This window comes from Cervus canadensis, chromosome 15 (genome assembly GCF_019320065.1).
Source record: "Cervus canadensis isolate Bull #8, Minnesota chromosome 15, ASM1932006v1, whole genome shotgun sequence".
NCBI classification, from domain to species: Eukaryota; Metazoa; Chordata; class Mammalia; order Artiodactyla; family Cervidae; genus Cervus; species Cervus canadensis.
In genome coordinates, this window is record NC_057400.1 from 53,244,353 (window position 1) to 53,260,923 (window position 16,571).

The window sequence follows — 16,571 nt, forward strand, 5'->3', positions numbered from 1 at the left end:
AACTATTTTAACAGCCCAGGAGAAGAGTAAAAGCCAGACTAGTAAAATGAAAATGGACAGGAAGGAAAATCACAAAAACATGGCAGAGAAAACCAAAAGGACTTGGAACTTTCTACCAGGAAACAGATAAGAGTTAACCCTGCACCTGCACGCAAGCAGCTAAAGGTAACAGGAGAAAGAAAATAATGGTACCAATTACTCAAGAGAGCACCCAGGAACCCCTCGCTTCCCAATTCTCTCAGATGACCATTTCATGCCTTTCTCCTTCTTAAATTTCTAACACCTGTCCTCATCCATCTCATCTTATTACAGAAGGAAATTAGAAGCAATCCAACAAGAATTATCTTATCTTTCAAACAACTGTCCCATATGATTATTCCCAATCTTACATGTGGCCAATCTCTATACCTGTGTCCTGTATTTCATGTTGCTTGCCTTCTTAAATAACTTTGCTCTATTATACCTTCTTCCTACATCATCAATTTCTTACTCTTTACTAAGACATTCCCAAAAAACCCACCCTGACCTCAAGCCTACCTCCAACTACTGTGTCCTATTTCAACATTTATCATAACAGGAAAAAAAAAACCTTTAAAATATTTGTTTGTAATTATGTTGCCACTCCCTCTTCCCTTCACTTCCTTTTAACTAATCACTCTATCCAGGCCTTTCTTCCTAACACTCCACTGAAACCGCCTGTTACCAACAACTAGACTCCAATTCTTCCATCTTACCTCCACACTGTCTGAAGTCCAGAACTGCCCTTTGAGCGGATGCTCGCCTGGCGTCCAGGGCCCTCCCCTGCCCCAATACCTCCTGCCTCCCGCTCGCCCGGCGTCCAGGGCCCTCCCCTGCTCCAGTGCCTCCTACCTCCTGCTCCCTCGGCGTCCAGGGCCCTGGCCCTGCCCCTGCCCCGGTGCCTCCTGCCTCCTGCTCACCTGGCTGGTTCCTCCTCTACTTCCAATCCCCTCAATGTTGAGAACGTCCTCAGATTCGGCCAGATTTCCCTTATTTCGGTCATTTCAAGTTTCAGTTCCTAAATTTATGTTTGGTTCTTTTACAAATCTGCCATGTCATTTTCATTATAATCTCCAGCTCTGTGCTAAAACTTTTTAAGCTTGACTTTTACCTTCTAGACCATAGTAAAAACAACTGTTTTAGTCTATGTTGGTTATCTGAAGGTCCAGGAAGTCTCATTTCTGTTGTGTGATGTTTTCTGCTGATTCTCACTCCTGGCATGTCATCTCATATGCCTGATTTTACCTATGATTCTGTGCTAGACACTGCATTTAAAAATCAAGAAAATAATCTGAGGCTCAACATGACACCATTTTCCAATCTCTTCTTTGCCTGTATTCTTTCCCTAGTCCCACTTCAAAATCTCTTGGGGGCTTTTAATACATCTTTCCTAAGCCTAACGCAGAGTAATTAAATTAGAATTGGGAGGAGGGGGAACACAAGTTGATTGCATTTTTAATTCCCTGTGAAGGTCTACTATGCAGCCAAATGTTAAAAATCTATGATCCCAATTTTTTCATCCAGTCACTTCTATCTACATTAATGGCTCCCCAAACTTATCTCCAGCCCAATCTGAGCTCCAGATTTTGATAAACAACTGCTTACTTGAACCAATCACTTGGAAATCTAATAGGTATTTCAAATTTAACAAAGCCACAACAGAACTCTTAATTCTCCCTTCACCCCACCCTGCTCCAGACTTTTCTTATTACTAGCCTAGACAAATTAATTATCTCCTTTTGCCTATATTACTGCACTAGCCTTGTCCTTACTGTAGCCATTCCAACCTCAAACTACCATCCTCATTGGCCACAGGATCTGCCAGTGATCGTTTTAAAACATAAAACCATCCAATGTTTTCATATTAAAAAAGAAGAATCTAAGTTCCTTACCATAGTCTTTATTATCTTGCCCCTGCCTACTTCCAATCTCATCTTCTGACTCCTCTCATTCACTAAACTCCAGTATATTTACTCATTGCTTTTCTTCCAGATATCATTAAGACAGGTTTTTCAACGTTCAAACCTTAACTTCTATTAAAAAAAAAAAAAAAACCTGAACTTCTATTTCACCTACACATAGGGAGATATTTCCTAATCATCCTAGATAAAATAACAACAATTCTCCATGGTTTTTCCATATTCCCTACTATTCCATAACCCTACCTATATTTTCTTCAAACACTAATCATGTAAAATTACTGTGCATGCTTATTTGTCTTTTTCCACTGAAACACAAAATTTATGAAAGTAGGGACTTTGTCTCTTATACTGTTGCAAAGTATTGACTTCTCAAGTTGCTGGCAAGATGATGGTACTACTCATCAAAGGAGAATTTATGTATTTATTAAGTGTTACACATTATGTACCCTCACATAAAATAAAGTTAGATATAAAATTTATGCCCCCAAACCACTAAAATGACCAAGGAGTTTAATGACTAGCTTTAATAAGCTATTCTCTTAATTAAAATAATACTGAACTACAAAACAATGCATCAAAGAAACTATACAATGAAAATCATACATTAATTAGTGATTTACATGCTGTTGTGTCCATTAAGAACTCTAACTTACATTATCATTATATTATGTGGTAAATTTGGTTACTCATAAATTAAATACACTATTTCAAAAAGCAAAGAGAAAAGTATTTAAAAATAGACATGAGCAGCCATCTGTTGAAGATGCATCTAATGAGTTAAACTAGCTGATCCCTCTAAGATGCCATGGTTTCTATCATACGGGTACATAATACTGTTATAAATACCATATAATAATGATACTGCTATTATATTTACCAATGTTAAATTAAAAAGATATGAGACTTTTGTAGGTATCACTGTCAAGGGATTACTCACGGATCTGTAAACACTAATTTTTCATAGAATACTAAGAAAATAATAAGGGTGACCAAAAACTTACATTAAAATGACTTACTTTAAAAGTCACATAGTATAGTCTAGACATTTTTCTTGGCATAGGAATTATAATTTGAAATTTCCAATTTCTTGCAAAAATTGTTGAATAGCATCAGATGACTTGCAAACAATACAAACGAAACTAAAAAATTATGATCAGAGTTTCTCAATTATTTTACTAAAAAAAAAGTCTAAAAAAAAAAAAAGTCTAGTTAAGATCTTAGATTTAAAAAATAAATTTTTTAAAAAAGAAAAGAAAAACTCACATGTAAAACTCACCACTGACCAAACAATGGCAAAAAAAATGAGAGAAAATATCTCTGGTATGTGACAAGACTAAAGTCCTTAACATATAAAGATGTCTTTTTAAAAGTGTCTTACAAATCAGTAGAGGGGGAAAAAGAAGCAAAAAAACATGAAAGAAAGGGAACTGACCAAACACAAATAGCCAATAAACATTCAAAGCTGATCAGATTCCCCAATAAAAAATGAATGTATTAGATTCTATTTATACCACCCCAAAACTCTGCCTCTGCCATTTGATAAAATGATATCCCAGTACAAAAAAAACCAAAAACAAACCCTATACTTGCATACAATGCTGGTGAAAAAGCATTTCTACAGTATATATAAAAGCTTTAAATACTTCTGCATAAGGAAATAATCAGAAGTGTGAGCAAATTATTTCTATGTAACAGGAAAAAAATGAAAAATATCCTAAACACCTAATAAGAGGATCATCTAAATCATGAAACATTTGCACAAAAATACTTAGTAATGAAATCAACTAATCATGTAGAAAACTAATGACATGGGGACATGTATACAACGTATTATTTGAAAATAAAAATTATAAAATTGCTGCGCACATGACCCCAATTTTATAAAGACATTTAAAATATGAAATATGCACAAAGAAAAGATTCGAAGATTATATGGCAGAATACTAGCAGGTAATTTACCAACTTTACTAGCTGTAGGATTTTTTTTCCTGTTTTCTCTTCAGAACTGTCCTGAATTTCTGTATCTGCTATTACTCTTTGTCTTTGCTACACTTCTCCTTTTCTATTTTCTGCTGGATTGATAATTTACTAACTCCTGCCCCAGTACAGAAGCTAAAAATTGCATCCTGGAACAGAGAGAGCACAGAGGATTTTCAAGGCAGTAAAAATACTCTTACAATACCATAATGATGGATATTATTATACATTTGTCCAAACTCCAAGACTGTACAACAACAAGAGTGAACCACTATATAAACTGTGGCCTTTGTGTGATTATGATGAATCAATGTAAGATCATCAGTTTTAACAAACATACAGCTACGGTGAAAGATGTCAATGATGGAGGAGGCTATGCATGTGTAGGAGCAGAAGGTATATGGAAAATCTCTGTACCTTCTCTTCAATGTTGCTATGAATCTAAAACTACTCTAAAAAAAAGCCTTAATTTAGAAATATACATATATAATTGCATTTCTGTTCTCTTGATACTTATATCCAAATTATAAATAGATGTAAAAAGACTAAAATTATTCTCTATAAAAATGATCCTCCTAAAAATGACAAGAATCTTTAACCAGAAACCAACCCCTACCAGTCCCACACCCCTATTTTTGTTTTAGGATTAGCATTCCATTTCTTAACAATATAAATAAGCATTAACTACCAAGAATAATGAATACCATGTATTAAAATACAACTGATTAAAAAAATGAGTTCATAATGATATACTAAAAAAAATAAAGAGAACCTCTGATGGATGCTAAGACACCAACTCATTCTGAAAACAAATAAAAGGAATGGATTTAACAGCTTATCCTGCCTTTCTTGTACAAACTGTGCTTTGGGGGTAACCAAACAGCTAACAAGACTGTTCAGAAAAAAGAATCACAGCTTAACACAAAAGTATTGAGAAAATTAGAAAAATCACTGTTTTGCAAATCTTAATGAATCCAAATGACAATGAGGAAAAGCTGAGACTTAAGAGGCACATGAACCGATTAAAGACACGGCCCTTGTTTGAATCCTAATTTGATCAATTCTAGAAAGATATTTTTAATCATTTTGGGAAAACTAAACATTGCAAGGATACTACCCAAATATTATTTATTTACTTAAACATTTAAAGGGTTACTATCAATTTAGGGTACTGTATGTAATGGTACTATGGTTATGGTTCTTAAAATCCTTATTCATTAGCACAGCAGTTTCCAAACTTTAAGTCTTAAAAATTACTGAAAACTTTAAGGAGTTTTTGTTTCACCCTTTGCCAGAGGTGAAAGAGAATGACTGATCATGAAGTGGCATTCTGGAATGGAGAGGAGAGACAAAATGATACTATACCTTAATTATGGTGGTGTTTGTACAACCGTGTACAGTTACTGAAATTGTGTAACTCTGCACTAAAATTTTACAGTGAATCTTACTGTATGTAAACTATGTCTTTATAAAAATGGGAAAGATTCATTTTTTAAAAACTTGAAGATTTCAAAGGGTCTTTGTTTATGTATCAGTATTTACCATATTAGAAATCAGAACTAGGAACATTTAAAAGGTTTATTAATTAATTTTAAAGTAACAAACTCATTGGTGTTAGCATAAGTAACATCATCTTATGGGAAATATGTTTTTTAAAAAATCAGAATAGGATTTCCCTGGTGGCTCAGTGGTAAAGAATCCGCCTGCCAAGCAGGAGACACAGGTTCGATCCCCGGTCCAGGAAGATCCTAAATGCCCCAGAGCAACTAAATTTGTGTGCTACAAGTTCTGAGCCTCCGCTGTAGAGCCTGGGAGCCACAACCACTGAAGCCTGTGTGCCCTAGAGCCCATGCTCTGCAACAAGACAAGCCACCGCAATGAGAAGCCCATGCACTGCAAATGAAGAGTAGCCCTCGCTCACCAGCCAGGCAGCAATGAAGACCCAGAACAGCCATAAATAAATAAATAAATAATTTTAAAAATTAGGCTAGTTTGCCTTTCTTGCAAATATCTTTAATATCTGGCTTTTAGAAAATAGCTAGATAATACTAAGTAAAATAAGTCAGAGAAAGACAAATATATATCACTGATACAAATTAATGTATTTACAAAACAAAAATAGACTCACAGACATAGGAAACAAATTTATGGTTACTACTTAATGGGAAATGAGAGGGAAGGGATAAAGTAGAGTTTGGGATTAACAGATACACACTACTATATACAAAATAAACAAGGACCTACTGCACAGCACAGGAAACTATATTTAACATCGTGTAATAACCTATAATGGAAAAGAATCTGAAAAGATATATTCATGTGTGTGCATGTTATGTATATTACGTGACTGAACTGCTCTGCTGTACACCTGAAACTAACATCGTAGATCAACTATACTTCAATTAAAAAAAAACAGCTAGATCTTCACATTTGCTTCTGTGCTGAATCTGCTGTTATCACATATCATACAGCCTTTGAAACACTCCACTGTATATCACTTGTGAGATGAAAGTGAAATAAGCAAATAGCATCTTGCTATTATTAAGAAAATAACTTTGACCTCACAGATACCTATGCAAAGGGTCTTGGGGACTCCAAGACCACACACTGTGAATCATTTTATCAGTACTTTTGGGTAAAGTTATACATTGTCTGGAATTTACTTTAAGATACTGGAGCAAAAGTTTACATAGTGGGAATATAGCAAAGAATGCCAGAATATTGATAACTGTTGGAAGCTGGGAGGTAGTTACATTAAGGTTCATAATACATTTCTCTGCTTTTATGTATCTTTGAAGTTTTCTGTAATTTTAAAGTTACTAGTATTTTACAGTCATTATTAATTTTCTACCCACTTTAATCACTATTATGTCCTCATTTTCTCTGGATCCATTTTTCTACTTAATCCTTCAGCAGTTAGTTTTATGAGGGTCTTTGAATAATAAACTCTCAGTCCTTGATTATTTTAAACATCATTATATTCTAACTCTTAAGCAGGATTTTAACTACATATAGAATACTTGGCTGCCAGTTCTTTTTTCTCATACCATATTACTACACGATCTTCTGGTATGTGTGTGGCTGATGAAAAGATTGTACGTCTGTAACTTCTTTGAGAGCAATCTGACTTCTGTTAAAATTTAAGATTATCTCTCCCCAGAATTTCAACATACGGGTGGACTTATTTTTACCTTGCTTAATATTTGAAAAATTTTCATCTGTAAACTATCTCCAACACAAGAAGATTCTCAGCCAACTTATCAAATATGGCTTCTCTTGTCATCCACTCTATTCTCTTTTTCTGAAACTCTTATGTTGATGACTCTCAATCTTTCAATTGTCTTAACTACCTGTTCATTACCTCTAAGCTATATTCTGGGTAAATGTCTTAGTACTCTACTATTCACTCATTTTCTCCTATGTCCAGCCTCAAGGTTCTCCTGTTTGTCTCCCCAAATTTTTCTATTTCATCTAGACAATGCTAATAAGCGTTGATTATGCTAAAGCCTTAACTGTGGATCACAACAATCTGCGGAAAATTCTTCAAGAGATGGTAATACCAGACCACCTGACCTGCCTCCTAGGAAACCTGCATGTAAGCCAAGAAGCAACAGTTAGAACTGGACATGGAACAACAGACTGGTTCCAAATTGGGAAAGGAGTACGTCAAGGTTGTATATTGTCACCCTGCTTATTTAACTTATGTGCAGAGTACATCATGAGAAATGCTGTTCTGGATGGAACACAAGCTGGAATCAAGATTGCCAGGAGAAATATCAATAATCTCAGATACACAGATGACACCACCCTTATGGAAGAAAGTGAAGAACTAAAGAGTCTCTTGATGAAAGTGAAAGAGGAGAGTGAAAAAGCTGGCTTAAAACTCAACATTCAGAAAACTAAGATCACAGCATGGGGTCCCATCGCTTCATGGCAAATAGATGGGGAAAACAATGGAAACAGTGACAGACTATTTTTTGGGCTCCAAAATCACTGCAGATAGTGACTACAGCCATGAAATTAAAAGACGCTTGCTCCTTTGAAGAAAAGTTATGACCAACCTAGACAACATATTAAATAGCAGAGGCATTACTTTGCAAACAAAGGTCCGTCTAGTCAAGGCTATGGTTTTTCCAATAGTCATGTATGGAACTGAGAGCTGGACCATAAAAAGAAGGCTGAGTGCCGAAGAATTGATGCTTTGAACTGTGGTGTTGGAGAAGACTCTTTTGAGAGGCCATTGGACTGCACGGAAATCAAACCAGTCAATCCTAAAGGAAATCAGTCCTGAATATTCATTGGAAGGATTGATGCTGAAGCTCCAATACTTTGGCCACCTGATGTGAAGAGCCAATTCATTAGAAAAGACCCTGATGCTGGGAAAGATTGAAGGCAGGAGAAGGGGATGACAAAGGACAAGATGGTTGGATGGTATCACCTACTCAGTGGACATGAATTTGAGCAAGCTCTGGGAGACGGTGAAGGACAGGGAAGCCTAGTGTGCTGCAGTCCACGGGGTTGCAGAGTCTGACACGACTGGGCAACTTAACCACAAAGAACACATTCTACTACCAGTAAAAAAATTAAAAGTACTATAAATTAAACACTGACGTGTCATGGTCTGTAAGATAAACTCAAGATCTCAGAAATGTTAAAATGTTAAACATCATGTGTCTTAGAAACAATGAAATATGTTTCTCCTTTCTAGGATTACTGGCTTTTTCTTTTACATATCTACCTTCTGTGTTTCACAACTTTTTTCCTAAGATGCTACAGCTTCCTTTATCTCACTGACATATTAGCTTTTCAGATTTTTAAATTATGTTTCTTCAGTTGGACATGAATTCATCTCTTAATTGTTGATTTTACAGGCTGTCATAGATTCTGCCTTCATCACTTACTTTGGAATTTTGGTTTCAGACTTACATTGAGTAAAATTCTTCTCTATGCATTACAACCCCATTTTTCCAAGTGTCTCTATCAAGTCCTTCTAGCTCTAGTGCAGACTTAGGTCTTTTATTGGCTTCAGAGATAGTACTGGATATCATAAACCTAGACACCCAGTTAATAGCTGAATGGTTCAGACTGGTTCAGAAATCGATTGTAAGACGGTGCTAGGGTCCTCCTATTTCCCATGTCCTCTTCTCATCTATGATTTGTACAGCCTCATTTAAGCTGAACCTTAGACTAACAGACCTTCCCTGGTGGCTCAGAGGGTAAAGAATCCACCTGCAATGCAGGAGACGTGAGGGATGCAGGTTCAGTCCCTGAGTTGAGAAGATCCCTGGAGGAGGGCATGGCAACCAACTCCAGTATTCCTGCCTGGAAAATCCCATGAAGAGAGAAGCCTGGCAGGCTATAGTCCATGGGGTCAGACACGACTAAGCCACTTTCACTTTTAGAGTAACAGCCTGCAACTTTGTTTTTAGCTCACCGCTACAAAAAGGAAGCCTACTCCAGCCACTGGTTTTAAGCAATGAATTTGACTCTCAGCTTTTTCTCATGTGGGGTCTTTTTAACTGTACTAAATAGTATGAAAATGCAGCAAAATGATATATAGCACCAGAAGATGAGCCCCCCAGGTTGGCAGGTATCCGATATGCTACTGAGCAAGAGCAGAGAAATGGCTCCAGAAAGAATGAAGACGCTGGGCGCCAAAATGGAAATAACACTTAAGTTGTGGATGTGTGTCTAGTGGTAAAAGTAAAGTCTAAAGCTGCAAAGAACAATATTACATAGGAACCTGCAATATTACATCCATGAATCAAAGTAAACTGGATGTGGTCAAGCAGGAAATGGCAAGAGTGAACATCAATATTTTAGGACTCAGTGAACTGAAATGGATGGGAATAGGTGAATTTAATTCAGATGACCATTGTATCAACCACTGTGGGCAAGAATTCCATAGAAGATATGGAGTAGCCCTCACAGTGAATAGAGTCCAAAATCCATAGTTGGGTGCAATCTCAAAAACAACAGAATGATCTCAGTTCCTCTCTAAGTCAACATCACAGTAATCCAAGTCTATGCCCCAACCATGAATGCTGAAGAAAGCTGAAACTGAACGGTTCTGTGATGACCTTCAAGACCTTTTAAAACTAACACCAAAAAAAGATGTCCTTTTCATCATAAGTGACTAATGCAAAAGTAGAAGTCAAGAGATACCTGGAATAACAGGCAAGTCTGTCCTTGGAGTACAAAATGAAGAAGGGCAAAGGCTAACAAGAGTTTTGTCAAGAGAACACACTGGTCATAGCAAACATCCCTCCTACAACAACACAAGACACAACTCTATACATGGACATCACCAGATGGTCAATACCGAAATCAGACTGATTCCATTCTCTGCAGCCGAAGATGGAGAAGCTCTATATAGTCAGTAAAAACAAGACCTAAAGCTGTGGTTCATATCATGAGCTCTTTATTGCAAAATTCAGGCTTAAATTGAAGAAAGTTGGGAAAACCACTAGGCCATTCAGGTATGACCTAAATCAAATCCCTTATGACTATACAGTAGAGGTGATGAACAAATTCAAGGAATTAAATCTGGTAGAGTGCGTGAAGAACTATGGATGGAGGATGGTAACAGTGTACAGGAGATGGTGATCAAAAACATTCCAAAGAAAAAGAAATGAAAGGAAGCAAAATTATTTTCTGAGGTGACCTCACAAATAGTTAAGAAGTGAAACGCAAAGGAGAAAGGGAAAGATATACTCAACTGCACACAGAATTCCAGAGACTAGCAAGAAGAAAGCCTTCCCCAGTGATCAGTGCAAATCGAAAAAAACAACAGAATGGGAAAGACTAGCGATCTCAAGAAAATTGGGGATATGAAAGGAAAATTTCACACAAGGATGGGCACAATAAAGGACAGAAATGGCAAGGACCTAAAAGAAGAGATTAAAAAGAGGTGGCAAGAATACACAGAAGAATTGTACAAGAAAGGTCTTAACGACCCATATAACCACGATGGTGTGGTCACTCACCTAGAGTCAGACATCCTGGAGTGTCAAGTGCCTTAGGAAGCATTACTACAAACAAAGCTAGTGGAGGTGATGGAATTCCAGTTGGGCTATTTAAAATCCTAAAAGATGATGCTGTGAAAGTGCTGCACTCAGTATGTCAGCCAATTTGGAAAACTCAGTAGCAGCCACAGGACTGGAAAAGGTCAGTTTTCATTCCAATTCCAAAGAACGTTAACGTCAAAGAATGTTCAAACTACCATACAATTGCACTCATTTCAAATGCTAGTAAAGTTATGCTCAAAATCCTTCAAGTTAGGCTTCAGCAGTATGTGAATCGAAAACTTCCAGATGTACAAGTGGGTTTAGCAAAGGCAGAGGAACCAGAGATCAAAGTGACAACATTCGTTGGACCATAGAGAAAGCAAGAGAATTCCAGAAAAACATCTACATCTGCTTCACTGACTATGCCAAAGGCTTTGACGGTGTGGATCACACAAACTGTGGAAAATTCTTAGAGAGGAGTACCAGACCACCTTACCTGTCTCCTGAGAAATCTGTATGCAGGCCAAGAAGCAAGTTAAAACCAGACATGGAACAACGGACTGGTTCAAAATTGGCAAAGGAGTATATCAAGGCTGTATACTGACACCCTGCTTATTTAACTTATATGCAGAATACATCATGTGAAATGTCCAGCTGGATGAATCAAAAGCTAGAATCAAGACTGCTGGGGAAAATACCAACAACCTCAGATATGCAGATACCATTCTAAAGGCAGAAAGTGAAGAGGAACTAAAGAGCCTCTTGATGAGGGTGAAAGAGGCGAGTGAAAAAGCTGGCTTAAAACTCAACATTCAAAAAACTAAGATCATTGCAGCCAGTCCCATCACTTCATGGCAAACAGATGGGGAAAAAGTAGAAACAGTGACAGATTTTATTTTCTTGGGCTCCTAAATCACTGTAGATGGGGACTGCAGCCATGAAATTCAAAGAGACTTGATCCTTGGAATAAAAGCTATGACAAACCTAGACAACATATTAGAAAGCAGAAATACCACTTAGACAAAAAATGTTGAGATAGTCAATCCATGGTTTTCTCAGTAGTCATGTACAGATGTGAGAGGTGACCATAAAGAAGGCTGAGCACTCAAAAATCGATGCCTTTGAACTATGGTGCTGAAGAAGACTCTTGAGAGTTCCGTGGACAGCAAGGAAATCAAACCAGTTAATCTTAAAGGAAATCAACCCTGAGGATTCATCGGAAGGACTGATGCCGAAGCGCCAATACTTTGGCCACGTGATGTGAAGAGCAACTCATCAGAAAAGACCCTGATGCTGGCAAAGATCAAGAGTAGGAGGAGAAGGGGGCAGCAGAGGACAAAACAGTCGGATGGCATCACCAACTCAATGGACATGAGTTTGAGCAAACTCTGGGAGATGGTAAAGGACAGAGAAGTCTGGTGTGCTGCAGTCCATGGGGTCGCAAAGAGTCAGACACGACTGAGCAACTAAACAACAAAAGATAATTAAACAGGATATAATTCCTGACATAAACACTTTGATGGACATGTTCACTCTACCAAAAAATAATTAACCAAAAACTAAAGATAAAAAAACTGTACAAGCAGTGCAGTTATGTGACAGTATTTTAAAATGTATATAACACTCAGTCTTAAAGGATAAGTCAAAATCTGACAGGACTCAAATGTGAGAAAACTGGGTTAGGCCTTGGCTTAATTCAGGAGACATTTTCTGACTGGAAAAGATGTTGGAAGGTAATTTCCAAAAGTAAATTCATCCTCTGTCTCTTCTTAGTTTCACACACATAAAAAATGGCAGAGTAAAAATTAAATTTCAAAAACAGCATGCATTTCTAAGTGGGCAAGGAATAGAAATAAAAGGAGTGACTGGGGTTGCAGCTTGGGGCCCACTGAGTTCTATGTTGCAAGGAAAATGGAGTTTGGTTTCTAAGGGGTAAAGAGCACTAAACATACCCCTCATGAGGAGGGGCCCTGAATCAGATTCACACCTTAAAACAGGTCAGAATAGAAGTCATTTCTGTTAAACGGGAGCTTTAAAAAAAAAAAAAAAAGATGATGATTAAATTCCAGAACCCTGGTTTAAAAAAAAAAAAAACAAACTATGTGGTTTCCTTTATGTGGGAAATGTGTTTCATGGTTTCCATACTAAACAAAAATAAAATGCAAACAAATGGTATCAAGATTTAAGCAGTTCATCTGGCCATACTATGTTCTAACACTTTTTTAACTGATTATTCACATAAGAAAACATGTCTTACAAGTTTTTTGTCAATTAAAAAGACAGTATACCAAGGAATAGTTTTATTACTAGATTATCCCCAAATTCCAATTTTTTGGTTTTTATTTTTAAATATGCTACAATGTACTATGCAGCATTTTCATTATCATTCTCTTTAACTTTTGTTTTCTCATTCCTTTAAAATTGGGAGAAAATCCTAATTTAATGGCCTTCTGGAGTGCTTATTTTACTCTTCCTTGCCCAACACTCAATAAACTATCATCTTAAAAATTCAATTTTGCATTTAATTCAAACAGTGTTACTATTTTGATACTATTTTGGAAATAAATTACTGAGTACTTCTTCATATCAATCTAATTTCATGACCAATATAAATTCACAAAATCACAAATAAATTCTCTAGAGGTCTTCTAACACGTACAGATCTCCATAATTTTAATTTTGTGGAAGCTTTAAAAATTGGTTTTAAAAACTATCTATGTCTTCAGGAGTCTGTCATTCTACCAGTATTTTCAAACTTTTTGGTCTCAGGACTCCTTCTAAACTCTTAAATATTACTGAGGTCCCTAAAAAGCTTTTGTTCATGTATGATACATTTTTTGATATTTACTGTAGTAGAAATTAAAAGAGAAAATTTTAATGTTTCAATTAATTTGAAAACAATAAACCCATTACATGTTAACACAAATTACTGTTTTGTGAAAAACAACTATTTTCCCAAAATATATACAGAAGTTAATGAAAGGCCATGTTTTATATTTTTGCAAATCTCCTTAATAGCTAAGCTAAAAAAAGACAACAGGAGTTTCATATTTTCTTCTGCAGTCTGCAGCAGCATGTGGTTTGGGCTGAAGCATATGAAGAATATCTAGTCTCACAAAGATACATGGATGGAAAAGGAAGAAGTAATCTGTTAAGTCTTTCAGCCAAATGTGCCCCACGTATTCTTCTTTGATACTATACCAAATTTGACTAGTGACAGTTTCTTAAACGTCAGTTGCAGTGTAGAATCTGAAAACATATTGATAAACTTTCCACATGCTTATTGTTAGTCTATCTTTCACCCACGCATGATTTGTAAGATAAGTTGGTCATTTGAAAACCACTGATTCACTGAACTATCATAAAGATCTTGCAAATGTTGGCGTATTTCATTACAATACAGTATTCAAAAAAATCCTATTTATTAATTTCACACTGTCCATCTCATCAGAAAAGAATGAAATTATTAATACATTATCAAGTTCATAGTAGTAGATACAAGTTTTCCTAAATTCTTATTTTCATTGGAAAGTCCAAATTTTATCATTGGAAGCAAACAGATTCTTTTCCTTTGAAGGACAGGCTCACTTATTTTTTCAGAAAATATCTGTCACTTAAATACATGAGTCACTCAATAATCAGTTTGTCAGTCTTTCAAGTATTGTGTTTCCTGAAAGCATCTAGCTCAGCTTGCAACTCACACGACTGCTCAAGTGAAAACAATATATATGTTTTTTAAAATATAATCATCTTATTTTGGGATGCAGCAGAAGTGCTTTATTATAGTACAGTTCCCATTTTATCACAAAGAATACTACAAAAACATGCAGCAGGAACTATAAACCAGAAACACAATGAGATACCACTTCACACCCATTGTCTAAAATCAAAAAGGAGGACAATGATGTGTTGGTGGGGGTGTAGAAAACTGGAACCCTTTTGTTGGTGAGAATGTAAAATGACAGTCACTTTGGAAAAACATTTTGGCAGTTCTTCAAAATGTTAAACATACAATCTAGCAATTCCACTCCTAAGTATATACCCAAAAGAAACAAACACATGTCCACATCCAAAAACTGTACAGAAATGTTCACAGCAGCATTCTCTCAATAGCTAAAAAATGGCAATGCTGTCAATCAATGGATAAGTGGACAAAATGTGGTATATCCCTACAATGGAATATTATTCAACCACAAAAAGGAACAAAGTATTGGTAAAGACTACAACACAGATGAAGCCTGAAAATATGCAAACAGTCAGAAACAGAAAGCCATTTATTGTATGCTTCTACTGATAAGATGTAATAGGCAAATCCAAAGAGACAGAAAAGTAGATTAGTGGTTGCTAGGGGATAAGGGAATGGGGGAATGTAGAGTGACTACTAATGGGTATAGGGTTTGGGGGTGGTGGTGAAAATGCTCTAAAATTATACACTGGTGATGGCTGGACAAGTCTGTCCCTGTATTAGAAACCACTAAATTGTATACTTTAGTGACTTTTATAATATGTGAGTTATATTTCAATAAAGCTATTATTTTAAAAAGGACATGCAGCATTCAAGGGTCAAGATTTAGTGAAAGTAACTCTTGATGTGTTCATCAAGGTTATTGTTCAGTGAAACTAGCATTTTTCGTTAACTGCAAGTGGATGGTCATCAATAATACTGCTACTATTACAGTTTATCATCACAGCTTTGATTTGTGCTAAGATACAGCAGTTTTAGCAACTATCAGTGAAAATGTCAACACAACAAAAAAGGCAAGTAATTTTACTATTATTATGAAAAGCAGTTTGACATCAAAGACTTCTGAGAGGGTCTCAGCAATCCTCAGTGGTTCACAGACCACACTTTTGAGAATGCAGCTTTAAACCACAGCTTCAGAAGGCTCAAATGCAATTAAAGGCTTCCTAAGAACACATGGAGACTTTGTTGCTCAGTTGTGTCCAACTCTTTGCAACCCTATGCCTGTCAGGATCATCTGTCCCTGGGATTCTCCAGGCAAGAATACTGGAGTGGGTTGCCATTTCCTCCTCCAGGGGATCTTCCCAACCCAGGGATCAAACCCGGGTCTCCTGCATTGGCAGGTGGATTCTTTATCGCTGAGTCACCTGGGAAACCCAATTTTCTGTGTATATATCACAAATTTCTCTAAAGAAAGAGGGTAATACCATTAATTCAGTAAATTAAATCCAAGTTCCCAGCTTGAGTTTGAAAGGGTCAAAACAACAAAAGAGTGAAAGTAAGAATTTTGTGTACAACAAAACATTCAATAAAATACTAAGTAAATAACATTACTAAAGTAATGATTATACTATCTCTTTTAAAACTGTATCATTTCATTCTTACAAAACAAAGAGGACACTTCTGAAATTTCTACCCATACAATCAATAACAACATATCTAGCACAACTATGTTTAGGACCTACTTCACACTTCTAAGAATAAATTATCACAGAATTGAAGAATTTTAGGTCTACAAGACCTAGACATAGTTATGTAGTCCAACAAGCACATTTTACATGCTGAGAAAACTGAGTTTGTAGGAGCAAAAGTAACCTAGCCACAACCACACAGCTAGCTAGTGAGTGAGACAGCATGAACACTACCTACTCCCAGTACCATACTTTCACTATGCCAGTCTGATTG

At 36.3% G+C, this 16,571-nt stretch overlaps 1 protein-coding gene across 1 annotated transcript in view; it reads right to left on the reverse strand.

Annotated features, from left to right (window-relative positions):
• SP3 (Sp3 transcription factor) overlaps nucleotides 1–16,571 on the reverse strand; it is a 55,357-nt gene that overhangs the window by 28,248 nt on the left and 10,538 nt on the right. The window lies entirely within an intron of this gene.